Raw genomic sequence first — 18,372 nt, 5'->3', positions numbered from 1 at the left:
ATGAGTAATGAGTCAATTTACGTGACTTGTAAAAAAAAAATTGATTTACACCTTCGGTTACATCTGGCAACATTCTGTGGTTCCTATTGTGCTTCAATCGTTACTCTCTAGTTTAAAAATATATACATAAACAATGTTTCATTTTGGTATAACTATTATTTGTGTACCGCTTCCGGTTCAAAAGTTCTACTATCCCAAACTTCGGGTTGCATTGTATTTTGGACACCCTGTAGTAGCAAAAATAGGAGTAGCATTTTCTCAGGAACAGTTATTTTGGTACTATTATTTAACTCATTCATAGATTAAAATTATGAGAAAATTAACATCACTTTACGAAAACATTTTCTAAAGTATGATTGTGAGACTAAATTTCGTGATAAATGCCAAAATTTTAACGTTTTTAAGCATGAAAATACTGGACCTATTCTGCGGCACAAAGGCAATCTAATCTAACTTCAAATTAATCTAACCTATTCGTAACTCATTATTGTCATGTTAGAAATAGTGGGGGAATAGGGAACGGTCAAGCTTTTTTTTTTTTTTTCTTAATGATACTTTTAGTTTATTACTATAAAGTTTCCGCTTGTATAAATGAATTCCCTATTTTTCTTTGTCAAATGTTCGATATCCCCGTACATTTTATATTTTGGGGTATTCTCAAAAAAAAAAAAAAAAAAAAAAATCCGTTAGGTGCATTCTTATCGGTCTGTGTTCTTTATGTTGCATTCTTTCCAACAGCCTATAAGACGCACACCTAATGACTAAGATATTACAAAGCCTCGGTATTCATATTCTTGATATACACCATACAGAGCTTATGAAGAACCATCCAAATGATTCTCTCATTGGAGTTAACGTATTCCCTTAAAAGTTTTGGAGAGAAAAGCGCAAGTTTTGTTCAGCTGCACGAACATAATCTATATTTTAACTCCTCTAGACTATACAATGAGGAGAATACTACGTGAATGTCCTTATAATCCAGTTTGTCAAGTATAAACAGAGCCACACCACTCGAAATAACTATTAAAAAATTAACACTCTTTCACTAAACTCCTTATTATCCTCCACGAGATTTGCGCTGGGCGACATTACAATAGTCCATTTAGCAGTGGTGCCCACTCCCCCTCATGTCCATGACGCATCCCCCTCAATTGTCAATCCGTAAGTGTTTTTCCATGAAAAAAAATCTTTTCGATTAATTTGTACACCCCTCAAACATATTTATAAAGATTTTTACCCACCTCAAATATTTCAATGACACAGTTTGCGTCATAGCCCCCCTTGTGGGCACCCCTGCATTTAGCATAGATCAAACTCAAGGGGTTCACCGGAATTCATTTTTGAAAAATTATAATTCTTCCATTTACATGTAAATATAAGATCCAGACACATTTCGTAAGGACTACAGTGCAAAAACAAACCTGTGGTAGGTGACTACTAAAACACGAATGCTATCAAACTGAGTCTGAGAATAGCAAACAGTGTTGAATTCAGACATTTTCACCCGGGGGAGATGTAAAATCTTTGGGAGTAAGGATGGTTTTCTATATTGTTGTAAGAAACAAGGTATTCAAAAATTCCATTCACATGCACATCTTACTTCGTATTGAGACAAATTGCGGATAAATATTCAATGTAAGATTATAATTTTAAAAACAATCGTTTAATTTTATCTAAAACATTAAATAAAATAAAGAATGGGGAAAAATATTTTTAGACTAAATTTTAGCTGCTATTAATAGTAGTTACTTTTGCTACTATTTCATGTTTAACAAAGTTTTTGATATTCTTTATATGACTTTCTACAATATATTTTACAAATGTATTATAGAGATGTAACATTCACTGCCTGAACATTCGTACAGTATTCTGGTTTCTACGGAGACTTACTTTTTATGCCGAAAAAAGACCAATCGTTACTTACCTCTTTCGTTCTTTACAAATATGCATTTCAATGCAGCATAAATCTTTTTTTTTTTTTTTATACAATTATCATAGATCTCGATGAGAGGAGCACAACGGTATAAAGATTTTAATCGGAGCTTCAGTTAATCCTTCTGAAATGTCAGTAACATTACCGTAAAATTATGATTACTTTAAGTTTCGAAAATGCAATCGATTTTTTTTTTCATCTGATTATGTTCCTCTCATCGAGATCTAAAATAACTATGAAGAACATTTTTGATGCCACAAAGCTTTTCAAGTAAAAGTAAAAGTGAAAAAACTATATATATATATATATATATATATATATATATATATATATATATGTATATACGAGTTTCTCTAGTTCGAGCCATTTTGGACGGGGGTATGATTATTGAACGGGGTATAAACGGAGGGGACCATTACAAATGCTATAGGAACTCGTATCACTATGAAACCCTATGTAGTCTCACTACTCTATCTTACGCATCTATACCCTCCTTTGGTTTTACGTCTTTACTCTTCGGGTGCAACTCGTAATACCAACCGGGTCCATTAACTGATTCCCTGATTCCTTCCCTGATTCGGTTAGAAGGCATTCATGCTTCTAAGTGGCCACCTAGAACAGGTTGGTTTGTACTTTTCGCACTGCAGTTTTGTGGCATATGTCCAAACACTTTTTACTCCACAATCGTGAAAGAATTGTAAATTTTTTAACAATTAATTAGTACTTGCAGTAGCCTGCTTCAAGTTATTTATCCTAAGATGCATATTGCCATGTCACCTGGGTGCACATCTTTTAGAGAACAATAACAAAGAAATTGGTGGAAGAATTATAATTTTTAAGGCTTATTTTGAGTGGTATGTCTAAACTTAACCTCCACAGTAAAATATATTTTTGATGCTATAAAACTTCTTAAGTGAAAGTTCCAAAGAACTGCGATCACGTGAAGTTCCACTATTCGGATCATAAAATGATTGTATAATTGTATTCCCCTCATCGAGATATCGTGTAGAATTATTACACGGGTCCATAGTATAAGTAGTAGTAGAAGTACGAGTAGGAGTAGGGGTAGTAATAGGTGTTGGAAAGGGTTAGAAGCCCCGTAGTGATACGTTGGGTTCTGTTCTCGACATAAAATGGACAAATTAAAGACTTCCCCACATTTTCCCATGTATTTTGCAATCTATGAATCCGTATAGTAAAATTCCACCCGAGATCTAGTATAATTATGGTGCTATTAACGTGAAAAATATATGTGATACCACAACACTTCACCCAAACCTTGAATTTTACCTGTATTTTATTATATACATAGGATGTGTATCAACTAGACGTGCACCCTGATAACGATCACCTTCTGTGTGTGACTATTACGGTAAATAATAGCATCAACTAATAAATTTAATCACTTCGCAACATATTCTAGTTCAATGACTATAGAACACATAATGGTAATATGTACTCTCCAAGATAAAATAAATAAAGACTTCTCTGATGGATATCTCCTCAGTTTATAATCAATTCTCAGTAACAGTATTAATCAAGATATCCGTAGGACGTCCTTACGACCGCGGGCACTTTCAATAATACTATGAGCGCAAGATTTACTATAATTAGCATAGCAGTATAATAACTTTTTGCTCTTTTGTAATGCATTCGAATCCCAATAATTCCGCGAGGACTGGTACGGAATGATCCCATGGTAGTACCTTAAATGGAGGTTGTTCAAACTATAATTTATTCGAAGACAACTATCATAGTTTATGAACCAAATACACAGGAATGGGTTTAGGATTTTAATTTTGGATAGGCCCGCTTCCTCGTTTATGGATACGTTAACACATTTGATTGATTAATGACAGTAGGAAATTACTTTTACAGTAGTGGTTAATGGTATTTGTTAAATAATTATTTACCATTAATAAAAAATAGTGCAAAATATAATTACTCTTTATTGTAGCTCTTAGCGTTTAACCGCCTAATGTAGAGTCGTTTTGACATATGATTAGCATAATACTAAACGCCTTACTACCTGCAGGAAACATATCTTAGTCCAACACTTTAGGATGGCGCTAATCGTTCGTCATTACGACTGTGCATAAGGCCCTATATGTTTTTGGGTAGACCCGCACCTACCCGACCTACCCGCTAAAGCCGCTACTCCAAGTACTGTCTATTAAATGTTTCACAGTGGTGTTGTTTATCACGGAAAACTCAATGCCTTATGCAGAGATGTTCTGAAAGGGTGATTAGTGCCATGCTAAAGATTCGACTAACATGTTTCCTGCAGTAGTCAGACTTTAGTATGACGTTAATCATTCGTTAAAACGACTCTGCATAAGGCTCTCACTGTTCAGAGGGGCACCCACGGGGAAGATTACAGTACTGTTTTTGTTTAACAGAGAAATGATTAATGTGGCATAAAAATTTGATTTTACACTTGATTTGTACTTTTTTCTTACAAAAATAACCTAGTTCTATCATTTTTTTCTGAAAATGTAGGTGGAAATTACTTATTGCCTTTCGTGCAAAATAATACCCGTTTAATACTACATAGACATATGGGCTTTTAATATTGGACCCATCGCCCCAAAACTTGAACATTTCCCAAAAAGAATTTCTGAGTGCGCACCTGCCACTTTCCAATCATATAATAATTAAAACAGGGGCTTTATTTAGGTGGAGCAGGGAGGGGCATTTGCCCCCTGAATTTTAGATGTATATAGATTTTATCAATAGAATAGTAGTAAATCAATGAAAAACGCGAAATTTTAATTATATCTAGGGGTCTTGCCCCCCCCCCCCCCAGCAAAATATGAAATGACGCTCCTGCTTAAGACTGGTTAACGAACACGAAGAAATCATATGGTCTTATATTTTTTAGAAAGATTGAAACTGATTGAGCAAGGTATATACTGCCAGAAAATTAAATGTACACTTGTTTGTGTGTCTGGCATTCCTCCATTAGCGTGGAATTAGACTGTTATTCCGTTCGAATATATGGCAACACGTTAGTGAAGTTACCCATTATTAATCTTGAACGTGACCATCCACGACAGTAGTAAGGGCCTGACTTGAGGACACTTTTGGTCCATCGCACTCTTGGTTATCCGATGTAGGGGTCCCATGGACCATAGCGTTGGTTGCAAATGAGTCAGAGGTAGTTTGGCCCGGGATTGCGTCACCTATTGAAATTTTGCCTATGCTTACTCAGAGGCCATGCAGGCTGGTGCGAATTTTCAAAGGTACCTTGGCCCGCCTAATGCGTTTGTATGACGTCATTGAACTGGGATGTTTGAATTAAAGGTTATGACCAGTCTTGCGAAGTAACGTAACGCAAGTAACACGTTACTTTTAAGTAACTTTTCCTAGTAACGCGTTACATTTTTTCCAAAGTAACTGTAACGGTAACGCGTTAAAAAATTTAAGTAACGTACCTAGTTTGCGTTACTTTTTTCGCGTTACATTGCGGATGGATAAGTAATTTTTCTTCGGAAACAAATGTTTATTTCCTGTAAGTGAATTTCTCAGAATGGAGCAATGGAGCATGAACGATGTCAGTGACCGACAGTCAGTCACCGACATATAGAGAAACAGATAGGATCATAATGCCGCTTGCTGTTTTTGGAATATGAGGACAGCTTCAGGGAAATCGCGTGTACTGATTGCAAGCACCTGCAAAATTTTGTCGCAGATTTTGACAGCTCCAAATCAATACATTCAGTGAGTGAACTACTAGTGCAATGGTACCGGTAGTCTATTTTACTTTGATTGGTGTTGCTTTTATAAAGATGGAGAACGAAAATATTTTATTGTTCGAACATTTGAAAGAATGCCTTTTCTTGAAAGCTGAGGATGGTGGAGGACAAAATTTAAAAGTAAAGTGGTGCCCCGGTGGGAAATATTTATCAACAACTAGAGTTGATATTTAACAACTAGAGTTAATATTTATCATCACCTCATAATTAACGATATACAGTAAGGGGTTAATATGAGTAAACTGTGTTCTGATGAATAGACCTACTTTATTACTAGAAAATAGTCAGTTGATGGTATGTAATATTGGAGTTCTTTCAGATCAATTTGCGTATCCTAGAGTTACGTTGATTATAGAGTTTGGAACTACCTTTAAAGAGCCTTTACTGGCGAGCTTTGATTCACTCCCAGTTCATGTGTTCTCATTTTATTAGTTGCAGTGTAATGTTTCTCTATATTCTGTATTTTCAATTTTACATAACAACATTGTTGTTATTATATAATTAGTTTAGCAGAATAATAATAAAACAACCAGTTTTTCTAACTCATAGCGATTGGAACGAGTCGAGCTAAGACTAGACTCGACTAGAGTTCACGACTTTCGACTGGAGTCAAAGGTAATTTTCTCGAGTCGAGTTCCGAACCGATTCACTGTGTTTAGCGTCGAGTTTCGAGTTGAGTCGAGTTTGATAAATGGCTCGCTCGTTTTAACTCATGTTTAAATCATGGCTTGATTACGCTGGACAGAGAAAGCCATGAGAAATGTAAGCTAAGCAGTAATACAGAATACTTTTAGTGTTGCTCACGAGAGGGGACATTGCTCGAATCTCGTCTCGTCTCGATAGTGAGACTACAAGAGATCTTTTATAACAAGCTCAGTTCGGCTTGGCTCAACGGAGCCGATGGCTCGAGCCGGCTCGCTTGGGGTGAACCATCGGCTTGAGCTGGCTTGGTTGGGATGATCCATTTGCTCGGTTCGGCTCAACTGAGCCGAGGGCTCTAGCCGACTCGGTTAGGTGAGCTGTTGGCTCGGCTCACTTCTCGGTTCGGGTCGATAGTGAATGAGTTGTGAGCCGAGCAGCACGAGTCGTTGACAATTCTAAACCCGGGCCGAGCAGTTTTGAAGATTTTTTATGTGGGCAGTGTCCTACAACTTTTAACAATGTTTGGCTCGAACCCGAATACTCAACCTAGACCCTCAACCCAAACTCAGAAGCTCGTGAACAATGTCCTAAACTCCTAGACTTCACGTCTACCAAGGTTGGCAATCAACTAGTTTTTTAGTATTCAGATACAAACCATCTATCTTTCATGTTTATACAGTGCTGTTATAAATAATAATAATAATAATAATAATAATAATAATAATAATAATAATAATAATAATAATAATAATAATAATAATAATAATAATAATAATAATAAAAGTTGTAGGAGTATCATTGATAATAAATATAATGTCTATACAAGGCACTTGAAGAGTACTCGAAACTACACACGGGATTTGGCTCGACTCGACTCAAAACTCGACCCAAATTCGAGTTCAGTTGGAGGAAATTTTTCGAGCTGAGTTCTCGGGTTGAGCTTAAAGATGTCTGTTTCTAGTCGAATCGAGTTCCAAAGAAAACTCGCTCGTACCATCCCTACGAGTAACGCAGTATGGGATTTTATTCAGTGTTACATTATATGGAAATGTTCATATACAGTAGCTGTCAAGTAAGAATTTGTTTTTGCGTCTACATAAAGCAATTCAAAACGTGCGATAATAATAATAATAATAATAATAATAATAATAATAATAATAATAATAATAATAATAATAATAATAATAATAATAGTGGTGGTGGTAGTAGTAATAGTAGTATGGAAAATTGAAGTAATAAGATTTTTTTCACACATTCAGTTTTGGACCGTAAAGTAACGCGTTAGGAACGCATTACTTTCGAAATAAAGTAACAATTACTTTTTTGAGCAAGTAACGCGTTACTAACGCGTTACATTTTAAGAGAAAGTAAAGTAACTTTAACGCGTTACATTTTTACAAGTAACTTACCCAACACTGGTTATGACGGTTCTTTTATGGGTATAAAATTATTAAAAATATGGATTATTAAAAATATTAAAAATTATTAAAAATATGGATAAAATTATGAATTAGTACAGGGTTTATATATGCTTTTTATTTTCGTTCACTTTTATGGCATAAAATTTGGAATTTTTAGCCCCTTTGATGAGATGGTATTACCCTATATCATTATATATTTGGACTAACACTAGTGTGAATGAAAAAAGTGAAATGAAATCTTTAGTTTTACGTCCCACGTTTATGCCGGTTAGGCTAAAGGAGACGGTGATGATGTGAAATGAATGAAATGAAGAAAGTGGGAGGAAACGGAAGTACCCAGAGAAAACTCGTAAACACGATGTTGTTCACCGCAAACTAACTTGGCCGGGGATCGAGCCAGGGACACCATATACCAGAGGTTAGCGCTTTGCCACCGAACCACGGCCCCCGTACCGGTGCGAATGAATTGGAGGTACAGTATTAATATGAAACTCGTAAACTTTGGAGCTCCTCCGTGGCTAAGCGGTTAGCGTATGCGCCTTTGGCGTGGGAGACCAGGGTTCGATTCCCGGCGGGAGTTAATGTGGTTCGGATTCCACGTTAATCAGTAGGTTTTCTGCTCGCTGCTGAACGGGACATTAAACTCAAAATCAACTCAACTCAACTCGAAAACTTTGGGAGGAACACTTAACTTTTGGTTAAGGTGTAGTTTTCATTCACGGGACTTATGGGATCGAACCACGATATTCAATTGTTAAAAAGTGTCCAGGAAAGCATACATTTATTTAAAACGCATAAAAGAGGGGGAGGGGCGATCCCGGACCTGGCTAATACCTCTTAAATGACAACAATAATTTATATTGTATTCGTTTGTGGATTAAATAAAACTGTTGGAAATATTTTAAAAGCTTCTTTGTGTATTGACTTATAATCATATGTTTAAAAGGAAACGTCAGCTATATCGTGTTACACATGCTTACGTATTCGTTGTAACATTATCGTTGGCATTATTTGTTCTAACAAACACAGTGTTTAATTGTCAAATAGTGTGAAATAGTTTACTTTGAAAAGATATATTCATTCTTTGTGAAGGAAAAAAGGGATGGGTTGATGTGATTTTGAACCTAGTTAGTACCTCTCGTTTTCGTTTGTGGATTAAAATAAATGACGTCACATTTACGTTTTGCTTAAATCTGATTGGTTCATTGTAATAATGATGAATCATACTTATGTAACGAGATAACATTGAGGAGTTATTTCTTACAACAAAACAAGAACATATATGTGTAATGGTTTACTTTCAAAGAATACATTCATTCCTAGAGAAGGTATAAGAGGGAAGTAATGAGCTGACTTCGAACCTAGTTACTACCTTTAATTTCCGTTCGTGGATAAATAATAATGACGTCACATTTACTCTTTGCTTAAATCTGATTGGTTCACTGTACAAGCAGACCTTGTTATTGGTTTGAGCGATTTAAACGTTCAGCGTTCCAGTGTTTAGTTTAATTAGTAAGGGCTTTGCTGATGAAAAACTGTTCCGACTGCACTTGTTACATGTCGTTTAGGTTCATGAATAACATGTTCTCAATATTGTGTAATATTTATAAGCTTGATTGGTTCTTTATTACTTTATATGAATGAGTATAGGCTTCTATAGGGCATGAGTACATGAACAAACACTTTTAAAATTTCGTGATTGGTGGGTTAATTTCGCAGGACCAAAGTCATCGTCTCCAGAACTAATTTATTTATTTATTTAAAGAAGAAGAAAATTAATATATTGGATGTATCCAATATATTAAAGAATATACATGAAAAATACATAACCATATTAAATGATAAAATAACAATATACAAAATATTAATGAAAATAAAATAAAAGAATAAGAAAAATAACTGCTACAGAAATTAACAAGTAAATTTCTACTTATAAGTGCTATTACTTCTCTAAAGGAAATCGGACTTCCTAGATTTCCTTTATTAGTAGAGTTTAACGTACCCGGCACTCAGAGATGACAGGACTTCGGACTTCCAGAAGTCATGTCTATCACAAAGTGTCGGGTAACTTAATTCAATGCACTTATTTCTATATTGCGAATTTTTTTGTATTTTTTTATGCAAAGAATAAAAAAAGATAGAAAATGGATCACATAAGCAAATGCTTGTGTGTGAGATTGATTCTCGTGTTCTATTTATTTTCTTATCGTAACATATGAGGTTTATCCTTACTTTTAGCTAACAATAGTTTTTTAAACACTTTTTAATTCTTTTAACCACTGTAAAATTAACCTTTTATAGGTTTTGAAATTACTTTCATCTTTGATTCGGAGTGGGAGTTCATTATAGATCTTCGGAGCTCTGTAATATGTTTGGTATTGAGTTATAGATTTATTCGTTGCTCTAATTTCTAAATTTTTGTTTGTCACATTTCTGGTTATATACGTATGTTTTATGTCTTCCCATTTGTTTCTGTTCTTTTTAACATATATTAATACTTTCTGCAAATATAATTTTGAAAGTGGTAATACTGAGAATTGGTCATAGAGTCTATCTAGTCTACTTTCAAGTCCCTTTTTTAAACATATTCTTACAATATTATTTTGCTGAACAATCAGGGGTTTTAAATGGGTAGGGTAAGCACCGCCCCAAATTAATATACCACTTTAAGTGTACTATTTACAAGAGCATAATATACAGTTCGTAATATTTTTATGCTTACAATGTTTCGTAATTGAACAAATTTATATAATAATTTTCTTAGTATTGTGGCGATATGTGTAATGTGAGAAGACCATTTTAGATGCTTATCAATAAATATACCTAAGTATTTTACTTTATTTTCACTAATAAGAGGACTACAGTTACATTTTTCAGTATTTTGACAATAATGTAATTTTAGTGACATGTTTTCTGGCTGTCCTGTTAAAGTTGGTGAAAACGTTATATACCTGGTTTTTTCAGCATTTAATACTAACTGATGATTATCAAGCCATTGTTTTACTTTCTTCATTTCTGCTTCAGTTTTTTTGAATACATCTGTGCATGTTTTACCAGTAAATATAAGTGAGGTGTCATCAGCAAATGATTGTATATGCCCGTCCATTTTTAAATTACACAAATCATTTATATAAATTAAAAATAATATTGGGCCTAATACAGTTCCTTGAGGGACTCCTTGTTTTACATATAAATAATTGCTTTGAATATTACCTATTTGGACGGCCTGTTTTCTGTCTTTCAAATAACTGTTAAACCAAGATAGTGATATACCCCTTATTCCATATCTTTTTAGTTTATTTAAGAGAATTTTGTGTGATATTGTGTCGAATGCTTTAGCTAGGTCTAGGAAAACTGCAATTACTTTTTCAGCTTTATCAACATTTTTACAAACAATCTCTGTTAAATTATATACCGCATCTGATGTACTTTTACCTTTTTGAAATCCATATTGATTTGAGGAAAATAATTTATTTTGTTCAAGAAAATTAACTAATCTTCTCTTCATACATTTTTCTAACAGTTTAGCACAGTTACTGAGGATTGATATAGGTCTATAGTTATTAGGATCAGCCTTTGAGCCTTTTTTATATATAGGTTTTATTACAGCAGTCTTAAAATCATCGGGAAATACACCTGTTTCTGAGCTTAGGTTAAAGATATATTGCAAAGGTTTTAATATATTTGATTTCGTATGTTTCAATACACTTGCTGATAATCCGTCTATACCAGATGTTGTTTTTGGTGATTTATGAAGCGTTCAATTTCCTGTTCAGTGATTGGAGTGAAGAATATAGAGTTTACTACTTTAGTTTGGGTATTCAAATTAAAATTTATTTTATCATCAATCTCTTTGTTAACTATTTTTTTTTTGCCAACACTGGAAAAATGCTCATTAAAACTTTCAACTATTAACATTGGATCACGTTCAAACGTTACTAGACCATTTTTAGTGTTTAGTTCATTTATTTCTACATACTTTTTGTCATTTTTATCTATAATATCTGTTATTACCTTCCATAATTTACTAACATTATTACATAATGTAATTTGTTTTCTATAGTAGTCATTTTTAACTTCTTTTATTAATTGTGTAAGTTTATTTCTATACAGGGGTGTAGCCAGCAGGTTTGTGTAGGGGGGGCCCGTCGTTTTTGAGGGGGGCCAGCTACAATGTACAAAAGCCAAAAAAAAAAAAACATGTGTTGCTGCTAGTGTTTTTGAGGCCTGAAAGAAAGGAAAATTTTGGTTTCCTTCTGGAAAACTAAAAACACTATTTTAGCTTATTATTATTATTATTATCCATAAATTATATTCAAAATAGTTTTTATTATGCTTAATCAAGAACTACTGCCCGTGACCAAATGCTATACTTTTGTGCATAACTATAAAGGTAACCAAGAAAGTTCTGTCCCTTTTCGTGGAGGTCTGTGTTCAATTGGAACCCACACTGTGAGTTGAATGCGAGTGCAGATAAGGCGAACGTCAGTTGTTGGTGTGGGTATATCCAACATAGTACCTGGTTGTAGCAATTGTACACAGTGAACTTGCGTAAAGACAGAGGGAACATGTGACATCCACAGAGCGTCATAAGAGCATGTTTGCTGAACGAGTTCAAATGGAGGTCAAACGCCGCTGTAGCGGGACAGAAGATATGCCAGGCCTTTGGTGAGGGTGTCGTGACGACGCGGACATTGCAGCGATGGTTTAACAAGTTTAAGAACGATGACGAAACACCCGAAAACACCACGTGCCAGAAGGCCAACACATATACAAAGAGGAACTGGGACTACAATTCAGTATGTGGTGAAACCATTCGGCAGCACATCCATCAACTTGTGAAGCACTACAAGTTGGGTCGATGGGTCTCTGATATTTTGACTCCGGGCCAGAAGGCAACGCGGCAGTCGCATGTGTTTATTTACTGTTTCGGAGCCATTTCTGGACAGGGCGTTGACATGTGATAAAAAGTGTGTCCTATACGAAGCTCCACGGCGCCGTCATCATTGGTTAGCATCCCATGAACCGATTTCAAAACAGCAGAAACCAGCACTGTACCTGCATCGTGCATCGTGTGTGTTTGGTGCATCGTGCATCGGGAACTGCTACCAGCTGGTCAGAGTATCAATGCAACTGTGTAGTGTCAGCAGTTGAGCTGTGCTCAACAAAAACTCAAAACTCTGGAGCCATCACTTCTGAATTGCAAATGGGTCCTCGTTTACGGGACAACGCTAAGTCCCACGTGGCTAGGATGACTCAGGACACCATTTTCCGCCTTGGATGGGAAACAATATTGCAACCGGGTATCGCACCGTTCGATTATCACCTATTCCATTCTTTGGACAATCACCTTAGAGGACGCCAGTTCAAATCCCTAGTAAAAGTCCAAAATGCACCTGATACTTTCTTCGTTTCACGGCCCACCAAGTTCTACCACGATGGATTGCATGGCCTTCCAGAACATTTTCAGAAGGACGTCGATGCTGATGGGGACTATTTTTGATCTTCCACGTTAGGTGACATATCGATGTTCGAAGGTGGTGGGTGAAAAAGCAACAAAACTTTTCTTGGTTACCTTTAAATTTAAGACCTTGTATTAGAGACCTGCACGGGCCGGGCTTGGGCGGGCCGACTCTATTATTTCTTTGGGCCGGGCCGGGCTTGGGCGGGCCGACACTGATTTCTCTTCAGGTCGGGCCGGGCTGAGGCCGATTAATTGCAATTCTTTAATAATTATTGACATTCGTTAAACGATAATTAGAATAAAGGCAAACGTTGAAGAACTGTGCCCGTAAAAAATGTTACAAAATGAAACTTCGAAAACTTATCGGGCCTGGACCGGGCTTGGGCCAAGGATTTTAAGATACTTATCGGGCCGGGCCGGGCTCGGGCCGAAAATCTCCAAAACTTTTCGGGCCCGGGCTGAGTCGGGCCTACGTACATTCGGGCTGGATTGGGCTCGGGCCGAAACATTCGGCCCGTGCAGGTCTCTACCTTGTATACAGAACCTATCTACACAAGATTGATTTTCTTTGAAATTTCACTTAATTTCTTTATGGTTTCCTGACAAAAACGTATTTTTTATTATTCGTGACTTAAAAAAACATAATTATTTTATTACACTAAGTAGAAATAAAAGAGAGCGAATGAAATCCAAATTGAATAAAAGCATTGCTTCTCACCAAATTTTCCATCCTCTATGTCTTTGGAAACACTTGTTAAAGCATATAAAATATACTGTACTTACAAATCAGTTTAGTACCTTTGTTTTATGGCTGTTTAGTACTTTGTTAAAACGTTTGTCTTCAAACTGTGAAATATAAATCGCAGTAAATTGTGTAATCTGCTGTCACAAAAAAGTATCCTATTTTTCGATCGGTATAAGGAAGAGATACTATACTATTTTTCGATCGGTATGGAAAACCAATATTTCTCTATACTATTTTACCATAAATTATTAGTTGTCAATAAACTTTGTTACTTGTAAATGAATGAAGCGAGATAATTTTACTATGATGTTTTGAAAGCTGGTCATTTGGGGGGGCCAGGAAACTATTTGGGGGGGCCTGGCCCCGATGCCCCCCCCCTTGGCTACACCCCTGTTTCTATACCTTCTGTAATATTCCTTAAATTCTAAATCGTTTTGGTTTTTTATTACTAAACGACTTAATCTATCTCTTTCTCTTACAGAGTTGACTAATCCTTTTGTTATCCATGGTTTTATTTTGCGATATTTACTACTTACTTTTTTATTTTTATTGTTAATACGTGAATTACTTATACAATTTTTCATTATTTGGATGAAATTCGATGTTGCAGTATTAACACAATTACTGTGTATTACCAGATTCCAGTTACATTTTTTCAATTCTTCATTTAATAAAGTATAATCTATAATTGTTGTTTCATATGATATTTTTTCCCTCTTTTGCATTGTAATGGGAACATTTATACTAGTTAGAAAGTGGTCAGTTATACTTGTTTGCAACACAGCTGATGTGACATTCAGTGGACTTTGGTACTTTAAAAATATATGATCTATACAAGTCTTACTATATTCTGTGACTCTAGTGTGTTTATTTATGCATGAAACATAACCATGACTATAGAGTAAGTTTAAATACGTGTCTATATTTTCGCAGTATTTGTCACTTAATATATCTAGATTGACATCACCTAAAAGCAAAGAGCAAGTTAAAGAATTTTTAAGCTCATCATTTAGTGATTGTAGAAATGCTTTCTCATCACCACTTGGAGTGCGATATATAGCTATTATGTTACAACTTTCTGCATTATTTAAATGTAAGCGCCTTCCAGTGGCGTCAGCAAGATTCAGTTCCGTTACCTTGTCAATGTCAACTTGCTCGTTTACAAATACCATGACTCCATCTGCACGTGTTAAAGACCTATTTGTATAATAAGAGCGATATCCGTTTATGTTAATGTTAGAAGTTGCTTCATTTTTCCATATTTCTGTTAAAACAATTATATCTACATTTATTGCAATATTTTGTAATACTAAAAATTCATCTAAATTTTTTCTAACACTTCTAATATTCAATTGAATAATCGTGATTCCTGTTTTATCACTAAATAATTCATTAAAAGAGTCTATTATTAAAGATGTTAGTGTCTATATTTTGGTATAAGAAAATTTCATTAATTACCTGTTCCATCTTGAGTGAAGTTGACAGTCCTGTTGAGCCACTTAGTTTTTTAGTATTTGATCACCTAAAATTGCTAAAGATATAAATGGGGAGGTTTCTAACCTCATGTATTCTCTCTATTGCGTTATGGGCATACACGGTTTACATTTAGTCTCCGAAGGTCATGAGTTTGATACCCGATGACAGCTTATATGACTTTGATATTAACTTAAATGTTTGTACTGTTTAGGATTTAGGCCTATGCTCTACATAGATGTTGTGTGAGCTCTTCAAAGTAGAATTTACTCTCACTTTATTTACATATAATGAGAATATGCCTACCTTAATGCACTCCTCTTAAGCTTTTTGATAAGAGAGAACCATTGAAGCTATATGATACTTTAAGGTCACCTTCTTGGTCCTGGTGTTAGTTTGTGTGATTTATATTTTAAATAACCTAAACGGTTTAGTTTAAATCATCATCTCAAAATATTTTAGTACATGCCAAAAATTTTCAATGAGTGAAAAGAGGGAATTGTTTCACGGTTAACCGTCAAACTTTATCCGTTTTTTAACTATTCAATTAAGAAACAAACAGCTTTTAACTATTCGATTATATTTTTGAGTCCACTAATTTCCAGTTATTACAAAAGTTTAAGTGAAAATTTGAAACTAAAATTTTTCGAACTCAAAAGTTTCAAATCAAAAATATTCAAACTGAAATTTTCGAATTAAAAACAAACTAAACTTTTCGAACAAAAAAGTTGAAATGAATATTTTCGAAACAAATTTTCAAGCAAAAAATTTCGATTAAAAAATCAAACTGAAATTTTCGAATTATAAATCTTCGAAAATGAAATCCTGTAGTCGCCAGTCTTGAAACCTTACCTGAAAGCGAAAAATCAGCTTCACAGGAAGACAACCTCTTGCTTTCTGCTATTAGTAAAGCTTCCTTCTTAAAAACTGCTAGGTTTCACTGTACATCTCTCGCAGGGGCGCCATTTCAGACTTGACTTCAGGGGGGCAAGAGCACCACCGACATAAGACTTTCACGTTTTGTACTAGTATATTAGTAGACAATCGATTAAAGTATATGTATTCCTCAAACTCTTCGGGGGAAGGGGGGATTGCCTCTGATCTCTCGACGTATCTACAGAATTCTGACCATGATCTTAGTTCCGCTTTGACACGTAATGGATATTGTTGCTCAACTTCGTCAACTCAGAAGCCAGAATGTAAACCAAGAGTTTCAAAAACCTTGAAAGAGCCTGCAGTGCTTTCATGATGAACAAAAATTCCATGAACATGTCACAGACAAATTAAAAGAGGTAATCATTCTACAAATGATCTAGCTGAGTATTACCGAAAAGCAATATTCATTCTGTGCTTGGATGATCTTATCATTTAGAAAGCCGATTTGTGAATAACAAACAACTCATTGAAAGCTTTGAAATTATATTACTCCGGAAAGTATCAGAAGAAAGGATAGAATTATTGCAGACGCTAGCAGATTTAGATCAGTCTGTTTCTACTTCTGTACTAGAACTAAATATCGCCTATGGTGCAGAAAATGGCCAAAGTCATCCACTCTGACAAGACCAAAGCAACTGTGGATTCCCTCGATTCTTGCGATAGAAACTTTTACCCAAATACTAATTCCTTTTGAAAGTTCTTCTCTCCCCGTATCGATAGCTAGTGTTGAAAGATCTTTGTCAACTATAAACAAGATTAAATTATTCTTTCGTAACAAGACAGGAAATGAGTGTTTAACTGGTCTCACTCTTATGTCAGTGCACTGGAACATTCCTTTACATCGTTCCGAAGTTCTGGATGTGGTGTGCCAGCAGCAACGTCCATTGAACTTACTAGTTTGAGTATAAACTCCATTTTGTTTATTATTATGTAGAGTAAGGAGTAGAGTAAGGAGTAGAGTAGAGTAAGGAGTTTTCTAGGTGCGTCAACATCTGGTCTGAGGTCGTGTAAAAGGTATGTAACGCGCTTATTTCACAATTTGGGTGATCTGAATATGTTTTGTTTAATTATATGTAGCATCGAATTTAATTATTACAGTTTATTCGCTTTCTAACAAAAATTAAATCTCTATATTCTACCTTCATCAAGCTCCATCTGAATATACGAGGGCAGATCGGAAAGGCATAATATTTTTTTAAAAAAAGTTTAATATGTACCAAATCCAAACAAAGCACAAATGGACTAACATCTTTCTCCCAGCGTGATAACAGTTTCAAGATGTCCTCTGGGAACTTCGTTTGGTTGGAGTATAGCCATCTGCGGACTACTGATTTCATTTCCGCATCCGTCGCAAAGTGTTGGTAGCCCATGAATTTCTTCATGAGACCATTACTACGGTCCATACAATCGTCCTCATACACGTCATGCACGCCACGCATGTCCCTATGAATTTCAGTCGGTGTATGCCTTTTGGCCCGCAAAAATCTAACCATACCTCGCTGCTCTTCACACGTGAACAGCAGTAACATGCGCGCCTGGTTTTTAAAGATTAACTGAAAGAATGTTTTAGGCAGTTTACTTCAATATATTAGTTACTGTTATATTGATGATATTTTATACGTATTCGAATATGTTGGCAATTTTCTTGCTAACCGAGAGCACAATGTTGATAAAAACTTTCACGTATGTATTGTTAATATTTTAAAGTATGTTTCAAGCAGAACATTACTAAATTTGCGATGTATAACTATTTTACCTAAATTCGTTAACCATTTTGTTTTGTTGTTTTTGTTAAATTGTTCATATTGAAAGCGTTCTACCATCAGAACTCAATTTTATTTAATACAATTTTCTTGTATATTTAAAAAAATGCAGAAAGGTGTGGAATTATACAATAATTCTAAATATAGGTGTCGCGGACGCAGAGAATAGACCTCTACGTCAATTGTTTCCTCTTCCCAAACATGTCTTCAATGTCCAAAAATGTTGCTACTGTAGGCCAT

At 35.1% G+C, this 18,372-nt stretch overlaps 1 protein-coding gene across 4 annotated transcripts in view; it reads right to left on the bottom strand.

Moving 5' to 3' along the window:
• LOC145673416 (uncharacterized) overlaps nucleotides 1-3,575 on the bottom strand; it is a 70,512-nt gene extending 66,937 nt beyond the window's left edge. Inside the window, exon 1 of one of the 4 annotated variants that reach the window (XR_014128764.1) lies at nucleotides 3,224-3,574. The gene's annotated coding sequence lies outside the window, so the exon portion shown is untranslated. Of the gene's footprint in view, nucleotides 1-3,223 lie in introns of all 4 variants that reach the window. The other 3 variants (XM_081743104.1, XM_081743102.1, XM_081743103.1) reach the window with 3 other exon arrangements.
• Nucleotides 3,576-18,372: the final 14,797 nt, after the last annotated feature.

Source organism: Thermobia domestica, chromosome 16 (assembly GCF_964235325.1).
Source record: "Thermobia domestica chromosome 16, izTheDome1.hap1.1, whole genome shotgun sequence".
Taxonomy (NCBI): Eukaryota; Metazoa; Arthropoda; class Insecta; order Zygentoma; family Lepismatidae; genus Thermobia; species Thermobia domestica.
Note: the sequence above shows the minus strand (reverse complement) of the source record. Positions and strands in the feature narration are given on the sequence as shown.